The 26476-nt window shown below is 37.5% G+C and overlaps 1 protein-coding gene and 1 pseudogene across 1 annotated transcript in view; one reads left to right on the top strand and one right to left on the bottom strand.

Annotated features, from left to right (window-relative positions):
- The window catches only part of LOC101588180, a 6665-nt pseudogene extending 1729 nt beyond the window's left edge, over window positions 1–4936 (bottom strand).
- Window positions 1–26476, top strand: part of Fut9 (fucosyltransferase 9) — a 221067-nt gene that overhangs the window by 186953 nt on the left and 7638 nt on the right. The gene's annotated exons all lie outside the window — the stretch shown is intronic.

Here is a 26476-nt window from a genome sequence, read left to right as displayed (position 1 = left end):
GCCGGGAGCCCCGACCCGCCCGTCAGTCCGCAGGAGTGCAGTTGGGGGGCTGCCCCCAAGATTTGTGGCGTCTGACTGTACTGGCCAAGTTGACTTTCACTGCGCCTGTGGTTTGAAAAGGGAAGGAAGGGCTGCTTGCGACCCTGTTTTAATATTGTCACCCCCACATAGCCCAAAGAGCTTCTTCCCGCGTACATATAACTTGGTATGTTAAAAGGGGGAAAGAAATGGATCTATGCATGTCTGCAGGATGGCTTGGACTATTGTACCAAGTATTAAGGACCAGTTAATACTCCTTTTTTTTTTTTTAACGTTTTTTATTTTTGGCGGAACTGGGGATTGAACTCAGGCCCTCGCAGTTAGCAGGCAAGCGCTTTTTCTACTGAGCTATCTTCCCAGCCCCAATACTTTTTTTTTTTTTTTTTAATATTCTCTCTTCTTAAATCATTATAACTATTTTTTCTTCTTTTTCCAATTTTGCATGTATATTCCTGGTAACCTCAACAACTAAGTTGAAGACAGCACTATGCAATGCAAAAAATACTGTCCAATTCATATTATTTTATTTAATGAAATTCTGTGACATTTCTAATTTTTTTTATTATTGCCATTTGGTGCTCTTTTTGAAAAAAAAAAAGGTGGAGAAAGAAATTTGGAAAGATTCTCCCCAAAATAATAAGTGAACTTACATCTTGTGCTATATGCCAGAACTGTTTTCTCTTTTTATTTTTTTCTAATAACTCCTTGTTAATGGATGCCAAGCCTGAGATAGATTAAGCAGACCACATGGAATAAAGACTGTATATTCATAAAGTCTATTGAGAGAAAGTAACTTTCAAACTACTGCTCTGCTATATTTTATCTGTTTCCTATACAGAAAATTCCCTGTTAGATATGGTTAGTATAATTGAACTCGTTAAAGTTTGCCCATCTACTATACAAGAAAGCAGGAGACATACTTCACTTCCTGACTTTATTACCAGTGCCCTCAATCACAGTTCCTGGAAGACAGCAATAAAGTCCATGGGCTCTGTTCCAGCCAGAAAGCCACAGAATATTAACTCTGACAATTTAACCAAATGAGCAGATTTCTCTCAGCTTTTTGCTTAGGGTAATTGGGATTAATTGAGATAACTATAGTAACAACAACTGCATTCCACCTAAAAATTTTTATTTTACATAATGTAGGATAAAGTGCGTACTATACAATGTGGCATATGTAAAATGCCCAATTACACTAGCTATTTCTGAAGTTATTACTCCTCAAGTAGAATCATACCCACCAAGAGAAGCTACTTGCCTAGAGCAGATACAGACCTTGATAGTCTCTGTTTATTCATGGTGTGAGAAACTTCTCCATTTTAATTAACGTGTGCTTGTGCCGCACAATGAATGCAGCCATTCTGGTGAGTTTTTATGTGTTTGCCTCTCATTTTATTTCCTTTCCTTTCTCTCTTCGGTGCTCTGCTCCTCTGGATCCCCTTATTTACAAAAGATGTCCCTGTTTCCCACCACCTACTTTTTATTTTGCTCTTTAAATTACATATTTTGAATTTCTCATGTAAGAGAAAGCACCAACATTTATCCTTCTGTGTCTCATGTGCTTCACTAGCCAATAGGTTTCCAAAGTGTATCCATTTTCTTAGAAGCAACTCAGATTTAACCCTCCTTTTGTCTCTTGGTTCCCTTTCAATACACTAAAGATCTATCCCACTGTTTCCTGTTCTGTATCTCTTATTTTTGCTCTTTATTTATATTTTGAGTTTCTCACTTGACCTGTGGTTTAAAGGCGCATCACTTTCCAACAAATCACTCAGCTTTTCCTTTATGGTGGAGTTGTGCTCTGTTGTACATAAATACCACATTTTCTCTGTCCATTCATCTGCTGATGGACATACAAGCTGCTTCCAGGACTTAGCGATTGTGAACTGTGCTGCTGTAAACATAGGCCTATGCATATCACTGTATTGTGATGACTTTAACTCTTTGGGGATGCTACATGGATAGGAAATAGCTGGGTCAAGCAGAATTACTATTTTACTTTTAATCCTAGTTCTCTGTATTGATTTCCATAGTAGTTGGGCCACTCTACATTCTCACAAATAATATAAAAGAATTTCTTTTGCCCCACAGCTATGTCAACATTAATTGTTGTGTGTTTTCTTGATAATGTCCATTCTTTATGAGTAAGACAGAATCTTAGTGGTTTGAGTTTGTATTTCTCTAGCAGGCAGCGATATTGAACGTTTCTTCATGCATTTATTGGCCACTTACCTTCTAGTGCATATTCATTTTAGTTGTCCATCTAATGATTGGCTCTTTTATTTTGGAGTTTCAATTTTTTAAATTATTTACATATTTTTACGTATTATTTACATATTTTCCTTTGTCTGAGGAATCATTGGCAATTTTTAAATTCTATATATTGTCTCTTCATACCATTAGTTTTTTCCTTTGCTATCCAGAGGGTTTTTAATTATATGATCACATTCATTGATTTTTGTTTGTATCTTCATGAGGACATTTTTTGCTCAGCTCACTAAAGATTGGCATGTCATTTTCTCTTTTTTGGTTAGGTCCTTTTCTGGTTTTAATAGCAGTGTAATGCCAGCTTTCACGAATGACTTTTGGAGCACTCCTTCTCTTTTGATTTCATTAAGTTGAGGAGTATTGGCTTTAGATCTTCCATAAAAGCCTCATAGAATTTGGCATTGGTATTAGATCTTCGCTAAGATTCTTGTAGCCAGTGAACCTTTACAGACCTGGAATTTTCTTAGCTTATTTTTGTATTATTATTACTTCTTCCATTTTATTGACTGATTAGATTATTCAAGATTTTGAAGCCTTCTTAGTTTGGCTTAGATATTTCATATATGTATATCTAGAAATATACCCATTTCTTCTGAATCATCCATTTTAGTAGAGTCAGGTCCTCCAAGTAACTACCAATGATCTCTTAGAATTTGGCAGAATCCACTGTGATTTCACCTTTTTCATTTCCAATTGCATTGATCTAGATCTCTTCTTTCCTTTTCTTTCCATGAGATTGACTTATGAAAAGTTTTTGATGATTTGTTTATTCTTTCATAAAACCAACTCTTAGATTCACTGATTCTTTGTATTGGTTTTAAGTCTCAGTTTTATTAATTTCTACTTCTGTCATTATAATTTATTTCCTCATAATGGCTTTGGATTTAAATTGGTTTTTTTTTTTCTTTTTAACTAGAACCTTGAGGCACAGCATCAGGTTATATAGTTGGGCTTTCTCTGTTTTACTGATATGGAGTTCAGAGCTATGGGCTTCCCACTTAGGTCTGCTTTGTGTGTCCCAGAGGTCCCATATGTTGCACTGATGTTATTGTTTGATTCTAGCAAGTATTTGCTCTTTTATTTCTTCTGTCTCCCATTGACTAAATGGATATTGTTTAATCTCCATATGTTTACATAATTTCTGTGTCTCATTTTTCATTAACTTGAAGTTGCACTGCACTATGATCTAGTAATATCCGTAGGATTATTTCATCTTTTTGTATTTACTTAAACTTTATGATCTAGTATATTGTTTATGTTGAAGATTGTTCCATGTGCTTCTAAGAATGTATATTCTGTTGTAGTTTGGTTGAGTACTGTATAGATATCTATTTTTTTTTTTCAGTTCCAGGGATTGAACTCAGGACCCTGTGCTTGTCAGTCAAGTGCTTATTCTACTGAGCTATCTCCCTGGCCCCAAAACACTGCTTATACGGTTTTTAATTACTGTCACTTAACTTGGAATTTGGGATTGTGACACCTCTTTCTGTGCTTTTGCTGCCCAGGATCTCATTTGCTCTTCTGAATCTTTTCTCATTTGCTACTCTGAATCTTTTCCAGTTCCTATGAATTTTAGGGTTGTTTCCTCTAGTTCTGAAAGAATACTTTTGGGGCTGGGGAGATGGCTCAGTGGAATAAGCACTTCCCTGGCAAGCGCAAGGACCTGAGTTCAATCCTCCTTCCACCAAAAAAATAAATAAATAAATAAAAAATAAAAATAAAAAATGAAAGAATACTTTTGATGTTTTAGTTAGGATTGTATTACATCTGCATATTAATTTTATGGGAATATTCATTTTGATGCAGGTTCTGCCTGTTCAGGATGAGGGAATGTTCTTCCACTTCCTAATGTCTTCTCCATGTTCCCTTTGCACAGAACTGTGCATTTCATTATAGAGGTCTTTCCCCTCCTTTGGTAGGTTAATGCCTGTGTATTTCATTTTTGTGCTATTATTGTGAATTGTATTATTTTTCTAATTTGTTTCTTGGTGGGCTCATTATTGGTGTACAAGAATATTATTGATTTTTGTGTATTGATTTTGAGTCCTGCTACACTACTGAATTAGTTATGATTTCTAAGAATCTTTTGATGAAATTTTATGAGCCTTCAGGGTGAAGGATTATATCACTGCAAATAGTGGTAACTTGACTGTTGCCTTTTTTATATGGGCCACTTTTATTTTTTTGTCTCATCTGATAGCTCTGGCAAATGTTTTGAGACTCTAGTGGGCACAGATAGTTATAGTGGACACCCTTGTCTCGTTCCTTATTTTAAAAGGAAAGTTTTTAATTTTTTCTTCACTCGATTTAATGTTAGGCATTAGTTTGTCATAAATGCCTTTGCTAGAAATGAGATAAGTTCCTTCAATATCTACTTTTTCAGGGTTTTACACTGTGAATGGATATTGGATTTTGTCAAAGGCTTTTTCATGTTTATTGAGATGATTACTTGATTTTTTTGTTCCTGCTTGTTTATATGATGTATTATACTGATTGTTTGACATATGCTGAACCATCCTTGCATCCATGGGTTATAGCCTCCTTGTGCATGACGTAAGATCTTTTTGATGATGTACTGCAAGGTGTTTACCAATACCTTGTTGAGAATTTTTGCTTCTTTGTTCATTACTGATGGATATATTTTATAGCTAAAGTAAAAGGGTGGTGTTGGGACAGTATGAGAAAATAGTTTTTAGATCCAGAAAAAGAATGAAAAATAAAGAGAGTATAATTGAAGAATGAGGGAAGCTGTGAAAATGTAAATATTTGTTAATATCTTGATATCTTATTATTTGATCATTTGTATATAACATTGTTATGGTTTACTCTGATTTGACAAGGAAAGGTACTATTAAGATTCAATCACAGTTTAATCTCTATATGCTAGGTGAAAGGAAAGGAAGAGAAACAGAAAGAAGAAAGAAAAGGAGAGGAAAAATACATAAGCATAAAGGAAACTACAGAGTTGAAAAAAAATAAAAAGCATCACATCACAGTTCTATTTATACTGCAGTCTGAGTTCCATTAGTGAGACTCTCCACCCTTGATCCACCTCTTCAACCTTCAAAGCTGTGACTTTTAGGAAGGCCCCACACTGAGCCCTGGAGGTGGCTTTGTCTTGTTTCTCTCCCTTCCCTCCTTGGAGCATTGCTGTGGCCACAAGTCACCTCTTCTTCTCACCCTTCTCAGTCTGCAGCATGCTGTCTGTTCTTTCAGGTCTCTGAGCTGCTTCCCTCCTGTGACCTGCCAACTGCCAGCCTGTGAGAAAATGAGGTTGTGGGTCCATATGGCCCTCTGAGCCTCCCGGCCCACTGCAAGCCTTGCTGTGGGCACTGCCTCATGTAGGCCTTCGCTTTTGTCTTAACATTGAACCCCTCAGCTGATTTGTTTGGGGAGTGATTGGCCTAATACCCAGTTTTTTGCTGATTTCTAGCAGGGACCTCTCAATTCTAATTATTCCCTGCATGACAAATTCTGTAGCTGTTTCTGTATTCTTCCACAAGCATCCTGCCAAAAGTGACAGTGAAAACCCTCTGGCCTGGGCACCACCCTCAGACTCTGTACCCGCAGCTTTCCCCAGTTGCTCATCCCATACCATCACTCTCCTATTTGCAGAGAAGGATGTTAATGATTTGTGTTCCCCAAAGCCTCATTCAGTCACGGGACAGCTTCTGGACTTTATGATTGATTTTTTTTTTAAATGTATTTAGCACAGGGTCTCACTATGCAGCTCGGACTTGTATTGAGCCTTCCGTTTTCAGCCTCGCCAGCTTTGGGATTGCAGGTATGCGCCATCACACCCTATCTCAGTGGCCTACTCAGTGCACCCAGAGGCAGGGCTGACATGGCATGTAGTGCTGGGGGTTGAACATCGGTCCCTGCCTAAGCAGGCACTTAGTCTGCTGAGCTATCTCTCTGGCCCTGTGATAGATTCTTGATCCAGTGTGGGTTTGCAGGTGTGAGTGCTACACCCTGGCCCTGGAACAGGTCATCTGGATTACAGTGTAAGGAGGGGAGAGAGGCTTGCTAAAGCCCCTGCTGCTGCCCCACCCTTTGCTCTTCTTGCTGCAGCATGACAGCTGCTCTCTGCCATGTGCTACTCTGCCTTGGAGCCAGCTGAGTATGAACTAAAACTTCCACTAACTGTAAGCTAAATGAACCTTTCCTTCCTTCATTTTCCACATTGGGTATTTGTCCCAGCAACGAGAGAATAACTAAGACAAAGGGGAGGGTGGTGGCTCCCAGCAGGTAGCTGGGTTTGGGCAGTAGACAGTGAGGAGGATGTCGTATGGGCACACCACATCTGCAGTGTGTGTTCTAGGGCCAGTCTGGACTCTTCTCCCCAGAATTTTACTGCTTGCTGAAGCTCCTTGTTCATGTGCCTCTGAGCTGTGTTCTTCTGAGTACTTGGATCACAGTCCCTAGGTCCCTAATCAGTAAACTGCCTATCTTTAGCTTCCTCAAGGACCCAATAGTACCCTCTCCTGCAGCACTGCCTGGCTTTCTGGTTCCCTGACACCCTAGCCTGTAAATCTCTCCCTCAGATTGATCCTTCCAGGGGAAAAGCAGAAAGGTTCAAAGCCTTTTCTAGCAGCCTGACTGCACCGAGGTGCAGGTGTCCTCCCTCAGAGCTCTCCTCAGACAAGGCGACATGGATGCCAGACTGGCATAGAGGCGCTTCAGCCCAGGCGTGGTCTGCCTCATCCCTCCAAATCTTCCTCATCCCAGGCTTAGATCTGGTGAATTTTTTTCTTGTGCTTCCTGTGTCTGGCTATTTCTTACTGGGCCTTTTTCATTATCTTTATTTTTTTCTGCTGCATGTCTCAGAGACATCATCTTTTGCCACTGCCATCTCATAGGCCGTTTTATTTTTAAAGGACAAAACATTGTCAGATCTGGGAACAGATTTCAGTCTCCGCTGAAGTTGGACAGCCATGTCACTGCCATTGTGCTCAACAATGTCATCCTTGGGCTCAGGGCCCAGGACACCATGGCAGTGTCATGAAGGGTGAAAAGAATGTATAAAGATGCATAAGGGATGGCCCAAAGAAAGCTGTTGATCAGTTCCATATTCAGGAAGAGGTTTTTTTTTATTTTTATTTTTTATTTTTTGGCAGAACAGGGAATTGAACTCAGACCCTTGCACTTGCCAGGGAAGCGCTTATTCCACTGAGCCATCTCCCCGGCCCCAGGAAGAGTTTTCTATTTTGAAATTTTTAAATTTATGTTTGAGTATCAATTTTAATCCAGTGACACAATGAATTTTGACTTTTTATTTTTAATCACATAATTGTATTTTTTTGTTTCATGAACGGAAGAGACCCTAAATTATGCAAAAGGACTTAGAACAAATTCTAAAATATATACTTTATACTTCCTGTTATGTTATTCCCTATGTGATATCAGGAATAATTGAACTTTCACTTATCTATTTTATGGGTTAGGGATGTAGCTCAGCAGCACAGCACCTATCTGGCAAGCACAAGGCCCTGAGTTCAATTTGCAGCACAAAATGATAAGTGTCTATTTCAAAACATTAATATTAGAAGGCTGTAAGAGCACATGATCTAAAAGTACTTCCTAATGAAAACTTGTTCCTTGGTTATTTTATATCATCCTTTATACAAGCTCTTGTTGGGCCAGCCAAATAGCTCAGCAGATGAAAGCACCTGCAAGCAGGTACAGGGGCCAGGGGTTCAATTCCCAGGCCTACAGTGCCACTCTCCCCTCCCCAGGCACGCTGAGATAGCAGTTGAGATGGGGCATGGTAGCACATGCCTGTAAATCCAGCTCTTAGGAGGCTGTAAATGTGCGGATCACTATAAGTCTGATCTAGTAGCGAGATCCTGAACACCCTGTAGACCCTTCCCTAAAATACAAAAAGAAATGCTTGTGACTGTCTTCATCTTTAGCCCACATAAAACTTGTGAACATTTCTATTGTCAACTGACAACCAAAGAAATGCAAATCCTAAGAATTGAATATTGCCATTATTTTTAGAATTATTATAACCCTTGATTCTTCACTTGATTCATTATTTAATTGAATTACAAATTAAGAAATATAAACTTCAGTATGTGTGTCCTACACCTAACAGTCTAGTACATCATATCATTTAAAATACAGTATCCCTTCTCACTGATACACAGATTGGCTTTTGAGTTATCCTCGTACTTCCTTTGCATAAGCACCTACTATTAGAATTTCATGGGTCAGCCAGATAGCTCAGTGGCCTAAATCACCTGCTTAGGCAAGTGTTCAGAGACCCCAGTTTGATCCCTGCCACCACATGCCATGCCAGCCTCAACCCCAGAGTAGGGTGAGCCAGCCACATACACAAAATAAAACTCTTAAAAGAAATTTGGGCCAGCCAGATAGCTCCGCAGATTAAAGAGATTGCAAGCAGGCACAGGGGCCTGGGGTTCAATCCCTGGGCCTGCTGTGCTGGCCCGGCCCCCCAGGGTGCCCTGAGACAGCAATAGAGACTGGGCATGGTGGCACGTGCTTGTAATCCCAGCTGTTGGGAGGCTGTAAGCAGGTGGATCACTACAAGCCTGATCTAATAGTGAGACTCTGAACACCCTGTAGACCCTTCCCTAAAATAAAATTTAAAAAATGAAATTCATGAAATCACAGGAATAAATGAAATTACAATAAAACAATTATTTTATTTTGCCTTAAATATCTCATGCACATTTGAACTTTACAGAGTTACTGCTTAATGAAATATTTTTTAAGCTTTTCTTGCCTTGGAATTTCTAAAGAATGTGGGTCTTACTTCATTGCACAATAAGCAGAACCCCCATTCTCTCAATGTAACTAGAAAATTATTCTGGTTGGGAATTTACAGATTTAGTAGCTTGGGTGTTGTTATCTTGTATTGCTTGTGACCATACACAGTGTGTCCCTTTCCACTTCAAATATAAAAGGAAAAGAATATACTACAAGCTTGAAATGCTTGCTTGAATTTTCACACATTTATCAGTTTTTTTTTTTTTTTTTTTTTTTGTATTTTAGGGAAGGATCTACAGGGTGTTGAGGGTCTCACTACTAGACTGGACTCATAGCGATCTGCCTCTGTACAGCCTCCCAAGAGCTGGGGTTACAGGCATGCACCACCATGCCCACTCTCAAATGCCTTCTCAGCACGGCATGGGGTGGGGCCTGCACTGCAGGCCAGGGGATTGCCTGCTTGCAGGAGCTTTAATCCGCTGAGCTATTTGGGCTGCCCTTATTTATTCATTGAATATACATGTACTTACTCAGTAGGTATCAGTGTCTCCTGTGTACCAGATATTTTCACAGGTAGAGGGAATGGAAAGTCAAATTACTTGTTTCGCACCTCCTAGAGTTAGTGGCCTATTCAGGAAGGGGCACAAACAAATTGTGATTATTATAACACAAATACCACATCAGAAAGACATGTCACAGCTTTGAGAATAGAGGAGGAAAGGCACATTAAGATAAAATATTTTAAAGGCATCTGTTACTCAACAGGGTTAATTTTTTTGGTTGTTTGTTTGTTTGTTTGTTTGGTGGAGTTTTTTTTGTTTTTGTTTTTCAGAACCAGGACTGAACTCAGGCCCTTGCCCTTGCCAGGGAAGCACTTATTCCACTGAGCCATCTCCCGGGCCCCAAGGTTCATATCTTTACCACTTCCATTTATTGTTTTTTATGTGTTCTTGAGGGAGCTCCTTGATATGCAGAGTAATGCACATAATGTAATGTCACAAACCTAAAAAATACTTAAAGAGCATTTGTTATGTCTAAAACCTTAGATAGCTTATTTTGTTGGATAAAAGAAAAAGTAAACTTTCAGTTTATTTCATCCATTAAGTGAAAATTACCAAAAAAAAATGACAGTGAATGAAAAACTGCCTATGGAAAGAACAACAGAAAAATATGTTTTCAGAAATTGAAGGTCAAACAGGCAAACTGCATCAGAGAAAAATTATTTCCCTAATCTCATGAAGTCAAATTTCCCTTTTGAGTAAAAAATCTGTGACAAAATAATTGTCCAGTAATTACCCTAAAAGATGGAACAAAATCAAATTAAAATGGAACCAACTGCTTTTTCACTGTGACCAGTGGTGAATGGTGAATGACAAAATATTTGAATGACAAAATATTTCTTTATGCAAGAGGTGATGTTTTTGCTTGGTGATTAGGTGACTAAAAAATTCCTGTAACACTATCTCTTAAGAGAAAGGCAAACATTTTGTTGTAACTTCTACATGTGGCAACTTCATATTCGAAGATTAAAGTGTTATAAATCCTAATCATACATATGTGTAACAAATTTTTGAAGTTCATATTTACTGAGTGCCTGCTAGATGCCAGAGAATGTCCTTGGTAATATGTGTGCGTCAATTCCGTTCACATGCACAAGTCCAGCAAGTATGCATTTCTGTCAAGGGTTAGAACAACTGAGAAATAGAGGGGTTGAGCAACTTTCTCAAAATGTCACAGACATGCGAAGGTAGACCTAGGACTTGAAAACAGCCACATACTATTGGAAGTTCTGTCGATGGCAGGGCAATGCCGCATGTGCCACACGTGGTCCTGAAGCCAAGATACAGACTGCTGGCTTTTCTGTAAGACACAATTTTGCACTCATGTCACATAGCTAAAAATAAAGGCAATCTATTATTTGATTCATAAATGAACGTATAGTGAGTGACATATTCACTAACTTTTTTAGCTTTTATATTTATACCATTGTTTTTAAAATAAAGTCACATAGGTATACTTCGACATATCTATTGATGTTTCACATATCAAATGGAACACATTTAGTGTTTGCGTCTCCTTCTCTAGCTCAGAAAAGCAGATTTTATTCATGCATTTGGAAATAATAAGTCACAGTAATATACACAGATAACTAAGTGGTGAGTTCATTCATAAAGTGAGATATGACTGGGTTGATATTATGGTTATGAAAATGTGTGCTAAAGAATACAATAAAGTAAGTGTTGTGATAAACATTCTTGGTGACAGGAGTATGCATCATGCAGTATGAGGTTATTTGGTCTGCTCAGGGTGCTCCTACAAACTAATACAGATTAGGTGGTTCACACAGAAATTTACTTGAAAACTTGCATGCTATAGACAAGTTTTGAAGAGCACAAATGATGAAATGTAACTCAAGTGATATGGCAATGTCAAATGGAGGGGCCAGGGAGATAGCTCAGTAGAATAACTGCTTGCCTGACAAGCGCAAGGGCCTGAGTTCAACCCTTGGTTCTGAAAAAAAAAATGTCAAATGAAGAGATAAAAGAAGTTGGAAATTTTATCAAGTAACTAAAAAAGGGAAGATCAGAGACAACTGGTTTCAAACTCTCAAGGAATTTAATCCTTATACTATAAAATCTTCTCAGTAATACTACCTGCTGAATAAAATATTGATAACTTTATTTTGCATTTACAATTTTTAAGACCATTGTAATATATTATTTCATGTTACTCTTTATGTATATATGTAAGCACTGATAAAACAACTTAAGAGTGTTCCCATTATAGAAAACTATGGTCAGGTATGCAAACATGACCATTTCTGCACAGGCATGCAAACATACCTAAATTAATATTGTCAGTAATTACATAGATATATAAGAGCTATTTCCATAATTTATGCAAGATTTAAATAAATATATCTACTTGCATCGTATGTACCTAAGACTCAACAACAAAAATTAAAGAATGTTCAGTAGATAAAAATATTTCAAAAAGTTAAGAAGATGGAGCTAATACTTGGTTTAAAAGTGGAATATAAATTAATCTCCTTAAAATGAGACTAGTATCCATCATTTATGATGGCCAGCCACAGTAACACAGTTATTAAAAACAGAATCATCTCAGGGGTAGGTAGATAGCTCAGCAGTATAAGCACCTTCTGGCAAGGACAAGGACCCGGGCTTGATCCCCTGTACCACATGCCATGCAGGTGTCACAAACTGGACCTCCAAAACCAGGTGTGGTGGCACATGCCTGTAATCCCAGCGCTGGGGAGGCTGAGACAGAAGGATTACTATGAGTCTGAGCTGTGTAGTGAGACCTTGTATCAAATAAATAAATTAAATAAATAAAAACTTAAGAAAAACAGAGCCGGGGCCGGGGAGATGGCTCAGTGGAATAAGCGCTTCCCTGGCAAGCGCAAGGGCCTGAGTTCAATCCCCGGTTCCGCAAAAAAAAAAAAAAAAAAAAAAAGAAAAGAAAGAAAAACAGAGCCATGTCAAATATACCAGTCATTTTTATTTAACTTTATTCCAGAAATTTTAAACTAATAATAGTAATAAATCTGATTATTGAAAACAGTACATAAAAACTTATTCATGAAGTCTATTCATAGTAAACTTGGAGACTCAGTAAACAAACACAAACGTTTAAAATCAAGAGGAGTTCCAAAAAGTAATCTTGTAAAATATCAAATAACAAAATCAATAGTTTTGCTCTATCTCAGAACTGATCAGGATAAAATTAAAGATGCAGCACCGTAGTGGCAACAAGGACAACAAATGATAAAGTGCCACAGAAAAATGTTTGTAATGTTGTTAACCACCATGCTTTACTCAGAAATATGAGAATTTTAACAAAGTAGTTTCGTTACATGTGTCCTCAGTAAGAATTATACTTGGCATATAATCTTTCCTAAATAAATTAAAAATAAATAAATACATATTTCTTCAAAATACTAGCTTATTTTTAAAATTATACTTCATAGATGAAAAGCTAAAGTTATGTGAAATAATAGAGAAGGGTATTTACTATGTTACTTAAGAAAATAATTAAAAGGAAAAATTAATGTAAAAACATTTAAAAATGCAGTATTTCTCAACTATGAGATGAAAGATAGAGCATAATAAATAAATCAAATGGAATAGACATCTTTAAGAAGCTTTAGACATATTCATGAAAGTGATAAATAAGGCCTCATAAAGCAATTCATCAAAGGAAAGAATGTGCTATATTGTTGGAAAGAATTGACAAAGTAATTGAAAAGCAAATTAAGTTGATTGTTATTACATATTGAGTATGAAAGCAATCCCAAAGAGCTGAAAATATGTTATGAAAACAATTATAAAGGAAGTTAGAATAACATCAGTTTGACTAATCTAAGTAAAAATGCAAAGAGACAAAGGGAAAGCAAAATATATGGAATTTGACTACATAAAATTAATAATTTATATAACAAAACTGACAGAAATCCCAAGATAATTTCTTAAAAACTTTGAGAAAAGTACATAATTTTGAAAATATTAGCAATGATAAGTTTAATTGACAAAATTGCTTCAATTTAACAATCTACATAGTTTTTACATTTTGCAAAACAGACCAATGGGCAATCCATTGATAGATAAATGTCAATAGTGAATAAATATAAGCTCACTTTAATAAAAGGTGTAACACAAACTTAATCACATAATTCTTAACAAGTATATAACAAAAAACACATGGTTTTTTGTTTGTTTTTGCCATACTGAGGATTGAACTCAGGACCTTGCACTTGCCAGGCAGTGCTTATGCCACTGAACTATCTCCCCAGCCCGACATTTACATGTTAAAAAACAACAAAGTGTTCCAGAAGATGGAAGGAGAGGAGGACAGGAAATAAAAAGAATTACGGTGCAGCACAGAAAGACTGGCTATCAAGTCAACCAATAATAAATGCTGGAAAGGGCGTGGGGAAAGAGAAACTCTTATCCACTGCTGGTGGGAGTGTACACTGGTACAACCACTATGGAAACCAGTATGGAGACTCCTCAAAAATCTAGGATTAGAGGTCCCACTTAACCTTGCTATTTCCCTCCTGTGTTTTTTTCCTGAAAAACTGAGATCATACCACAGTGATATATGTTCACCCATGTGTATAGTAGCTCAGTTTGTCATAGATAAGTCTTGGAAACAGCCCGTAAACTAGGAAATGGATAAAAAAAAGATGTGATTTTTTTTTTAGGCTTTTATAGGTAAAAGGATGCAACTAGAGACAATACTCATAAGTGCAATAAATCAGAGCCACATGTGTAAACATCATTTTGTCTCTCTACCTGTAAGAACCTGAAAGAGTAAATAAAATCTGAATGGGTCAGTAGATACTGTGAAAAGAAAAGAAAACAACTCTTCAACTGGGATTAAGGAAAGAGAAAAGAAAGAGAAAACAAGGAGATATATATATATATATATATATATATATATATATATACACACACACACACACAGGAAGGCTGGATAATTATACTGCTGATTTCTACTCATCTATTGAAAGGAACAGTCAATGCTTATTTTCTTTTTAATTTTTTTAATTTTTTAACCAAATTTACATCCTTATGTCTGGTAATATGAACAACTTATTTGAAGATAACAGTACAAAATATACACTATTGTTCAATTCCTATCATTTTGTTCAGTGAAATCCTGTATCATTTCTGATTCTTTGACTACTCTCTTTAAAAATTTTGAATTAAAAAGATGTGTTATATGCATGTACCAGTTCCCCAAGATGAATGTGATCACTGTGTACTGCAAGCATGCACTAATGGACATTTGAAAACTTTTATAAAATAAAAATGTTCTAAAATAGGAGCTTTTTTTTTTTTAAGAAAAGGTATGAGCACTTACATCATTCTGTAAGGCTACAGATCCTTACAATCATGCATAATCTTTCATTTGTTTTCTCCTTTGTCTAAATCATTCCTAAGAAGATAATCAGAAAATTAGTTTTAGACATTTATAAAATTACATGTTATGGTACTATTTATGTTAACAACAAAATGAAAATAGCATTTATAAGCAAAAACCCTTCCCATTCCCTTCTTCTCTGGTCACTTCCTGATAGTCAAAAGAAATCAGAGACTAATGGGAGACTCCTTCCTTCCCAACACTATTTAAACAATATTTTTAAGAGACTAAAAGGCGTGGTGGCACATGCCTGTAATCTCAGTGCTTGGGAGACTGAAAACAGGAGAATCACTACAAATCCAATCTGTGTAGTGAGATCCTGTAGACCATGTACCAAGAGAGAGAGAGAGAGAGAGAGAGAGAGAGAGAGAGAGAGAGAGAGAGAGAGAGATTCAAAAAATGAAATCAGTGTTTGTTACTGTTATGGTTTGTGTCTAGTTGTTCCCCCAAAGACTCATGCAGTCATGGGGCGGGGACTTTAGAGTTTGAGATTAACTCATGATCCACTGGGATTATGGGTGATTCAAGGCTGGGATTATGGATTTTAGTACTGCTGGGACTATGGGTCTGAGTACTTCCCCCAACCTGGTACAGATAGCCTGAATGCAATTTAAGGGAGACAGACTTTCTGTAGCCATTGTTGCTGCTGCTCCTCCCTTGGCTCCTGTTGCTCTCTGCTGCTGCCATAAAAGTTTTCTTCAATGTGCTGCCCTGCCTTGGAGCCAGCTGAATATAGACTAAAACCTGCCTTACTTGAGCTAAATAAATCTTTCCTTCTTTCATTTTGGGTGTTGGGTATTTGTCCCAGTAATGAGAGAAGAGTAACTGAGACAGTTACGAATTCAAGGAAAACCATAGTGACAACAAGTATAAATGTTGGTAGCTCATTGCAGTAGTCCATGAAATGAATGAGTCAGCCCTTAATGGGGCACAGGCCTGAGTAGAATGAAGACAGGGAGCGAGTTTTAATATGACAATATCTCAATTGACTAAATGTACTAACTAATTAAATGTAGGGCTGAAGGAATTGAAGAAATAATGATTTTCAGTTCGAGCATTGGACAGTTCTGAGGGTTTTTTTTATTACAACACAGAAAACAAGTGTTTCAGAGGATAGAGGTCCTTTAATAAAAGATAAGAAAAGTGACTTTGCTTAAATTTTGATGGAAGGCAAGCAGGAGAAACATGGAAGTTGAAGATAAAGAAAATAATAAGGCTAAATGATAGAATGAGGTCACTTTTTCCCCCAGAATTTAATGAGGTAGAACAGCTTTCAGTATGAGGACATCTTTTCCACTGTGGGATGGGGAAGGAAATGAGAGTGTTTTCTGTTGATGTATTCTTTTTTTGTGTGTGTGCCTCCATTTTCTTTATTATACTTGTAAAATGCAGTACATTTTATAGATATTTAATCACTTATGAAACTGATTACTCAAAAGGCTGATGATTAGAAATGAAATCAGGGTTAGAGGATGCTAGGTCTTATATCTAGGTGGCTACCCAAACCCTCATGCATTTGTAGATAGGACTTTGGGGAAGTGGCTAGATCTAAGGTTTGTGAATGTGGATTAATGGTGTGAGATAGCTGAACTGGTTTAACATACTTGTGAGGCTTTATATGGAAGTCCCACTCTGGGTGGGGTGGCGCCAACCAATAAGCCTATAGCCTACATGGAATTTATAGGAAGAAAGGCACACTCTTGTGGCTTGCTGCTTTCTGCCTGCCTGTCATACACTATTTCTCCTCTCTCATACTGCCCTGTCCTACAGCCAGCAGAATATAAACTGAAACTTCTACAAATTCAGAGGCAAAAATAAACCTTTCTTACTTTAACTCTGAGTATCAGGTATTTTGTCTTAGTGATGAGAAAGTAACCAAGATAGAGTGCTAGCTGGCCCTTGAGGATATTTTGTTCATGTTGTAAAGAAAAAAACCAGTGGAGCCAAATGAATGCTGGGATACAACCATATGCCATCAGCACCACTAGGGATTGGCTATTTGTATCTCTAAGACTCATGGTTTCTCTTGGGAGTTTTAGCTTCTAAACACTCTTTCCACCTTTTTCTAATAATATCATATTTCCTCAGAATGTTAATTAGTTTGTCTTTAATTCACTCAGCTGCAAGTTGCCTAAGCTTGCTTTTCTCTTAACATCTTTGTAGCAAATTTTATCATATTGTCTCAGATTTTTGCCTTTTCATGATTTACTCTTAATATTTCAGTACTTTCTGCTCGGTCCTTCTCTTATAAATTTATCTTGAAGTTTCAGAAGCTCCTCATTAACTACAACAAAATGTTATTATTCAATCCCAGTAAAGCTGATACTAATTAGTTTCACATGAGTTCAAAGGATGATCAGCTGCAGAATTTGGTCTGATCTAGAAACTGTTGTCTTAGCAGTAATCCATCTAATATGGTGTGTATCTTTATAGGTAGATCCTTTCATTTACTCCTGCAGTGTCTGAGAATCTGTTAGCATTTGATGCACATCACAAAGTTTATTCTATAAGTGTATTATTCATAGTTCTCCAAAGACACAAAATAGGACAGAGTTTTGTGATATATAGAGAGAATATTTATATATACAAAAAAGCTATATAGCTATATAAGGAATGTATACTGCAGGCCTAAACATAGAAAGTTATTATAAGGTATTGGCTTGCCAGACTATGGGGGCTCTGAAATTGAACATTCTGCCATCTGCATTCTGAAAATCCAGGAATACTAATGGTAAGAGTTAAAGAGGATAAGGAGTGGGAAGCTAATGATCAGCATTTTGTTCTGTGTCCAAAGGCCTGTCATCCAGGAGCACAGAAGACAGAAGATCCATGTCCCAGTTCAACTAGTCTGTCAGAGCACCAACTTAGACCTCCTCAGACCTCCTCTAATGTTGTGTAGGTTCTGACTACACTTGATGATGCTCAGGCACATTAGGGAAGGTCAATGACTTTTTCCTCCCACCAAATTTCAGAGTAATCTGTTCTAGAAACACCTTACCAGACATGTATCATCTATCTGACATCTCATGGCCTACACAGGTTGACACATATATTCAGCTATCACATACAGAAATGGCCAAGAATTTTATTATAGAATTTATTATAGAAAATTATAGAAAAGAGCCAGGAAGATAAAACAACCAGTTTACTGCGACTCACCATCTTGCCCTATAAAATGAACAGAAACTTCATTTGTTACCAGATGGAGGACAAGAAATTAAAGGAAAATACTTTAAGAGAGGTGTTATGCTGTAACAAATTTAAAGCTGCATTGTCCCAAACTGAGATAGCCAGTTTTACATCTGCAACTCAAACCCACAAACTTTGGCAACAGAGGAACAGCTGGACATAGATGTCTAGAGCCATGTATTCAGTCTACAGGAACAGGCATAAGGTTCCACCAAGTGTATTCTCACATCAGTGGTAGCAAATGAGGGAGGGCAGAGTCGGCAAGAATTATGGCCGCCTGACAAGTTTGTGATCCAATACACAATGTTAAAGGCCTTTCATAAACCCAACTGGGAGACACCTTGAAGAACAGAAATTCTGGTGGAAAGGCCAAAGAGGGACCAAACTGAGAAAGCATGATCATTTAAGATGCATGATTTATATAGCAGTCTGATGAGCCCCACATATTGAACTGAAAAATTAATAGACATGTAATTACTCTGTTTAAGTTATGACTGAAGTCAATGCTTATAACTCTCCTAAAAATATTAACTGATACTCTAAGATATAACTAAAATTTGATTGAAACACTTTCTTTTCTACACATTTATTGCCTTTTGGCAACCTGGTCCTTTGAGTTTAATTTCCAGAGCTTACTCAACATAGCAGCACATAAAGAATTCATTTGAAAGAGAAAGCAGCTCCTGAAGAACACAACTACCAGAGTGGCCTTTGATCAGCAGTTGTTTATGTGGCATTTACTCTTGGAGTTCCTGCAGTTGCTATAAGAACACCTGAAGAGTAAAATAAAGCTCTACACCCACTGTGTTCACTACTCTATGCTCTCCCTTTAGGCAGAAGTATAATCATTAAAACCCAATACTCTGGTCTCACTGTTCTTAGCCACTGGTTTCCAGAATGCAAGCAAAGAAAAGATGAAGCTTGATATAAACAAAATCTCCAGAGTAACAAACACCATAAAATAAATATTGACTCATACAATTCATAGACTATTGTAGGCTAGAATCTCATTCCCAATATGTTTTAAAGCAGCACTTTCTGGACTAAGGCCATCCACATTGTTTCAATAAAGATCCCCCAGTCTTTATTGCCACAGACTACTTGACCTTAAGCAAATAGGTGCTTATCATCCTCCTTGTTTTTTGGTTTTTGGCTTTTTTGTATTTTTAGGGAAGGGTCTACAGGGTATTCAGGGTTTCACTACTAGATTGGACTCGTAATGATCCACCTGTTTACAGCCTCCCAGGAGCTGGGATTACAGGCATGCGCCACCACACCCAGTCTCAATTGCAGTCTCAGCACACCCAGGTGTGGGAGCAGCACAGCAGGCCAAGGGATCAAACCCCAGGCCCCTGCGCCTGCTTGCACTGAGCTATTTGGCCAGCCCTAGCCTCCTAGTTTGCAAGAACAGATATAATTATGGTGTACATTTCATCTGCATTCTAGAAATTTTAAAGGAATTAATATCTGTAAGGTGTTTTTATATAGGAAATGTTAGATACTTATTCATTAAATGAACAAAAGACATATATTTCTCCTGAAGATTAAATAACAAAATCTATTTAAAAGTCTTAGCCTGGTGCCTTGATTATTTTAAAAAATAATTAGAAGTTCTTTGTTCATGATAATAATAATTAGCAAATATTTGATCATTCACAAAATATCTCGAGAGCAAGAATACGCCAAGAGTATGATTTAAGTGCAAGACAAGTGAAATCTAAGTGAACACCCAGTCTCTGCATTACAAGTCTAGTTACAATTGAATAGAAGTGACAGTAGGAGCAATCAAATTAAGCAAGTACACAAGTATGGGGAAAGCTGATCAGTACCAACTACACAAAAATGGCCTATAAAGCCTTAGAGCACATGTATGGGGCTTGCGTGAGGTTTTGGGGGGAAGTTGCCAGGAATCCTTCTGTAAATGGCTACCAGTAAAGCTGAGAGAGCAGAATTGTGAAAAGGAGTAAATTACGAAAAAGGAGGGAACCTTTCTGGAGAGAGGGAAGAGACTGTTGGTTGACCCAGTCTAAGATAGACTAGCACAGCCTTGCAGGGGGTACAGCAGGGAGCAGGCCTACAAGGAAGGCAGACGCTGTGTGATAAGATGGAGACAGAGGCAGCGTCCATGCCACCCAAGGCTGCTTGCACCACAGGAGGATTTTAGAGTATTGAAAAGTAAAGTGATCTGATGCAACCACATCGAAGACAGCAATGTGCAGTACACAAACCATGGCTGAAGACCTCTCATCTTGTTCTTCTAAATATGTACCATTTCTAATGTCATATCAGTTATTACTATACACACTTTCAAATACATTAAAAAATAAGGACAAGTAAAAATTAAGATTTATTGAAAGCAAACAGTAATGTTTAGTTATTTGACCAGTTTTTCATACCTATAACTGTTAATCTGAGCAACAGATTTGATAATAAAATTATGTAATATAATGACCATTGTTAATTTTATTCTTGCTTTGAAATTCTGTACCATATGTATTGTTGTATGTTACTCTGTCTGTCTTTGATTTTGCTATGTTTTTGCTCTTATTTTTGTTTTGACTCTTTTAAAGTAAAAAGAACATTGAAGAGACTTAAACAAAAGGCAAAATGTGGTTTAAAATCATCACTGCTTGAAGAACAACAGAATGCTAGGCCTCATCTTGTAGCTTTTTATTCCATAGGTCTAGATTGGGGGATAGGAAAATTTATATCTTTCACAGGATTCCAGTTTGTGGTGTAGACATGAAAAAGGAAGGAATCCCTTGCCTAGATGTTATGAAGGGTTATAGTTGATTCCCTGTTAATAAAAAGGTTAACAGGAGAAAAGAACAACAAGTTTATTTGATTATAACTTTCCATGATGCAGGAATTTACAGAATGAAAATACCACGCCTAAGGTAAATGATCCATTTTGTGTTTAGGTTAGATGAGATCTATGATAACCTAAGCTAACTGGCTGAATGGGAATCCTGAAATCCTGGTCCACTCTGATAGTCCCTGTGTACAGTGCTCCAAGTGCAATGCAGGACCCCCTCTGAATGGGGTTCTTGTGATCTAATATGAAACAAGGTTGGTTGAAGAATTCCTTTGTGGTCAGGTCTAAAGAAGATTGGAGTGTTAGTTTATGCTTTATAGCTTGCTTCAGAGAAAAACAAGTCTAGTTCCTATTACTTGCTTTGGGAAAGAGGAATTCTAGCTTCTGTGGCTTGCCTTCAGGGAAGGAAGGTGACTAAGGAAACAGGAGGTCACAGAAAGATTTACTTCTAAGATTTTTACTTTGGCGTATTGTTTTCTGAGCCCCAACAATGCTGCTGCTAATTCTGCTGGCCTGTGCACAGGGAACAAATTGAAAGGACCAAAATTTGGTACCAGGTGGCCTGTTTGGAAAGTAAAGTCAGTATTTCTTATGAGAAATGTTACATAGGTGACCTAGGGAAGTAGAGAAGTCAAGTAAGGAACACTTAGAAGACAAAATTGCAGGATTTAGTATGAGGGTAGGAATGGATATTAAAGGACAGGGAGATTTGCAAAAGAATCCAGTGGGTTAATTGCTCTAACTTGTCATTTGGAATAGAAAAAATAGTAATAGGTCAGTCCAAAATGAAAGTTGTGATTTGTACATGTGTGCATGCATGCGTGTATGTGTGTGTGTGTTGGTGTTTCATTTGATTCTGCTTGACTGGATGCTGTGAGCTAAAACCTGACAATGCCACAGCGAGGGCTGGTGCTCACAGCCTGGTGCTCACAGCCAAGTTTTAAAAGACTGCCAGCCCCTAGGGGAACCAGAAAGCACGCTGTAGGAGAAGGGCATGAAAGCACCGCCTGGCTCTTTCTGCAGTGTGAGCCAGATTACATTTGGGATCAGTGTCAGATTGGATCGTGCTAGCTGAGCTGAAGCTGGTAAACAGGGCTCCTAAGTGAATAAAAACAGTGACTAGGAACTAGTGATTGAATAGAGGAGAGAGCGCACAGATGAAAGATCAAACTAAAGGAGATTAATGCTTGAGCTGAAAGAGAAAATTTCAAAGAAATGAAGGTAGAAAGAGACCCCAAAAGAAGAAATTACAGTGCAGAAAAAAAGTAGCAGCTAGTATTTCTCTCCCCATTAGAGGCAAATATCAGAGGCAAAAGGAAAGGTTTTTAACAAAACCACTCATTAGGCTTTGATGAAGCCACTTCCAAAATAAGTCAGGGAGTGGGTGGCATGTGCTGAAGAGTCTCCAGAGGAAAATAAAAGTGTCTGTGATCCAATGGGTAGAGTTTGGTGTCAGCATTCCTAGGGTTTGAGGAAACAAAACAAAGGTTAAATCCTAGGAAACTAAGAGACTATACTGAATTGGTGACATTTGATAAAGGCCCACAAACAAAACTTTGATAGTTTTTTCAGGAATCACCAAGTATCTACATGCCAAAACACAAATGGCATTTCTCACAAGACTTCAGGCATTTGGCTTAAAATGTAATGGAGGGAATTGTGGGAACTAAGAATAGCAATGGCCACAACAAAGCTCAAGAGAATTTAAAGTTTCAGGGTAATCTTTGAACACGAGATGATGCATATGCAGTTTCACAGTACAAGATGCCACATACCATGGCAGATAGTAGTTAAAGTACAAAATTTTGTTTTAAATATACTAAGTGCTCTTAGCATAAAAACCGTAAGGAAGAATAAAATCAAGAGTTTGAATAAATATATGCAGAAAATCATAGCAAGAGAAAAACCAATTGAAAACAAAAAAAACTAAGGCAATTTAAGACATTTTTTAAGAAGTGCAGTGCTCAGAAAGCTTTTCAGAATCCTAGATTACCATGATGCTACTAATACACAATAATTACGTGAACAGCAAGTTACTCTCCGAGCCTGAGCCTATATAAACAGTTTGCTAACAGGTCCATTTAAAAAAATATTTTCCAGTTTAGCAAAACCACTAAATAATTGTATTTTTAGTTGATTCAGGGTAATGATTAATAAAAATGAGGCTACTTAAGCATATTTTGAGAATTTATATGTTAAAAAATATTTTCTTTTAATCCAGACACTTCTAGATTTATTTTGAAGGCCTCAAATTAACTTCTTTGGGTCTTAAAAGGGAGGAAACAAAGGAGAGGAAAATACCAATTAGATTTTTCTGTTTGTGATGAATGTTTTATTTGCTTGTTTCATGCAACAAAATTAAGTATAATTGATACAAGCAAAGATGAAACCTGTAGAAGGTAATAGAGTAGCTCTTGGAACTGAAGAAAAACCTAGAAAACCAAGCCAAGAAGACTGGAATCAGTATCAGATTCCTGGAACCATTTCAGAAATTACATGTCTTTGTCTCAGGGAAGCCCACTGTGATCCATCAGTTACAAAATTTTTAGAGCTGACTTTCTGCTTAAATTTCAGTACCCCAGAGAAAGTCTGAATAGTGTGACTCCATGCTGAACATTGGTTAGGAGTACACAAATAGTACCCAGAGAACAGAAGTAAAACTGGGCTGCTAATCAGAAACAAGGAGACCAGTACAACAGTTAGAAGCAACAAACATGTGCTATGTAACACTTTGAGTACAATGTACTTATACTGTCATTTTTTTAAACGATGCTTCCACAAGCTCTTAGACGATTCTGTATATGTCTAGTTTAAATTTTCTCAGACATTATGAATAATGAGTTATATCTTAAATGTATAGATTTTTATGTATGAGTATTTACATTAAAATTAAATCTATGACTATTCTAAAAGTTTTACCTAAGACCACTAATTCTTAATTTTTATTTATTTTTAATGTATTTAGTGCAGGGTCTATAGGGTCTCACTACACAGATCAGACTCAGAGTGATCCTCCTATTTTCAGCCTTGCAAACACTGGGATTACAGGCATGTGCCACTACGCCCAGTCTCATTTGCTATCTCAGCGTGCCCCAGGGGCAAGGCCAGCATAGCAGTCAAGGAATCAAACCCCTGTCCCCTCTGTCTGCCTAAGCAGGTGCTATAATCTGCTGAGCTATCTGGCCGGCACTCTTGATTCTTAAGTTTTAAGGAGTAGAGCATAACAGCAAACACATGATGCTTACTATTTTAGAAAGAGTAAGTCAAGTTTGTAAGTATGTACAATCTTTTTTTAAAAATCTATTTCTAACTTTAGTCCACTTATCAATTTATTGATGATTTATTTCTGGTCACTGGAATTGGTATGAGCTGATCATCATAATGTCTTTGCCACATATTTTAAAAAGATAAAAGTCCTAAACTATTAACTGTGGTTTGATCATGTACCACTCATGGTTTGATCTGTACCGTAAGTACACTGAATCATAATTGTCAAATTAATGACACAGAACTTCCAGAGACAAGGCAAAACTCTGAGCTGCTAATAATAGAATAAATCTCGTCCAATTGTACGTTGTGCTTAGTAAGATTTGAAAATTAGGTTGAAGCAATAAGTAATAGTTGTTACTTATAAATAAGCCCTCAAGAGGGGGCCGGGGAGATGGCTCAGTGGAATAAGCACTCTCCTGGCAAGCACAAGGGCCTGAGTTCAATCCCCGGTTCCGCAAAAAAAAAAAAAAAAAAAAAAAGCCCTCAAGTAATGAGTTATAAGCCAGCAGTCTGGTACTATGATTCTTACAGTTTTAGTTAAGTTTTGACTTTATAGTATATTCTTCTCTCTTTTCTTTCATTTAAAGCAAGGTCCATCTTTTCTGTTCTCACACACATAAAAATAGTGCTTCCAATGAAATGACTACTCCTCAGCAGTGCCTCCGTTCACATTAGTCTCCTTAAGACCTTGATATAGGCTACTCTTCTCTTAAACCATTTTCCATTTAAAGCACACTTCCAATCCTTAACATTCAGAAATGCAGTATTAAAAGTGGAACCAAAAGGACTGACCTGATAGCTCAGCAGACTAAAGTGCCTGCTTAATCAGGTGACTGAGATGACTGATAGTGACTGAGACTGGGCTTAGCGGTGTGCACCTGTAAATCTCAGCACTTGGGACGCTGAAAACAGGAGGATCACTACAAGTCCAATCTGTGTAATGAGACCCTGTACCAAACTACATTTTAAAAAAAATATAGGTGGAACCAGTCTCTTAATGGGAAACTAAATAATTTCTATATCAAGTCTTGTCAAGAAGTATTTTTCTAAAGATTATATTATTTCGAATACTAAGGATATTATCCGGTAGTATTTGAAGCAATTAAAATATAATTGTGCCCAGAGTGGTGTCACATGCCTGTAATCCCAGCACTTGGGAGGCTGAGGCAGGAAAATAACTGTGAGTTCATGGCCAGCCTGGGCTACAAAGTGAGATCAAGGCCAGACTAAATTCTGCACTAAAAACAAAAACAAAAACTTGGAAAGAGTTTGGCCTAATTACAATTGCAATTTCCTTTATACTATGAATTTATTGCTATTGAAGGTGAACACTTTAGCAATGCTGCCGAGAGTGTTTTCAAAATAGTTTGACAGATTAATAATGCACAATCTTTCGGGTTCCTCACTAAATTTTAGTTGTGAGGAATGGGTACCAAATCCCTGTCAAGATGTGATTTAGCTCTAGGAGGCAAGCTTCTCTGACAATTTCAGTTCAAAGCATGACCAACTTAGTAACTGTCCCTATTGCTTAATGATCAACTTCACTGACAGTGAGAAGTTGAAAGCAGAGAGTATACAGAGCAAGCAAATAATCCACAACTTCCCTGAAGCACAAAAGCTGAAAAAATGCAGTGCAAGTTAAGATTAATTGTGCCAAGTGAATTGACTTGGGAGCCAACCAAGAGATTAGTAAATCTCACTTCTGGGTATATCTGGCTGGTCATGGACATGTGATTTCCAGGTGTGTATTTGGCACCTGGCTCCCTCTTCTATCGTGGCTTCCCATGCTTGGTTTCTCTCCAGCCTCTTCACCAACTAGGAAGAGAGTGCCCTGGCACTATGGCCATACTCAACGCCTTCAGTGTGGGGGTGTTGGTTCTTGAGTCCCAGTGATACAGTAGAAAGAAGAGTTTAGCAGTATTCCTACTCAAAGCCCTGTCTTTCCTCATTTGGAAAAAAAGTTAAAAAGCAATGAGCCTAACATGTACTAGATAGGTGACACCTTTGAGACAACGACAAAGAAGCAAAACTAGACTCTGCTCGTCTCCTTATAGGAATACTTCTAAGTCAATTTCGGTAGCAGTTTTTCCAGGGAGGAATATGTGTCAGGTGGACAGGAAGGTGTGTTAGTTGATACATTGTGTCAACTTGGCTGAATCAGCTCGGGCAGCAGCGTGGGGGCCTCGCCCTGCAGGTGGGCAGGGCCCAGGAATTGAG

Source organism: Octodon degus, unplaced genomic scaffold, assembly GCF_000260255.1.
Source record: "Octodon degus isolate 3935 unplaced genomic scaffold, OctDeg1.0 scaffold00022, whole genome shotgun sequence".
NCBI classification, from domain to species: domain Eukaryota; kingdom Metazoa; phylum Chordata; class Mammalia; order Rodentia; family Octodontidae; genus Octodon; species Octodon degus.
The sequence above is the reverse complement of the archived record's forward strand: the minus strand, read 5'-3'. Positions and strand labels throughout refer to the sequence as shown.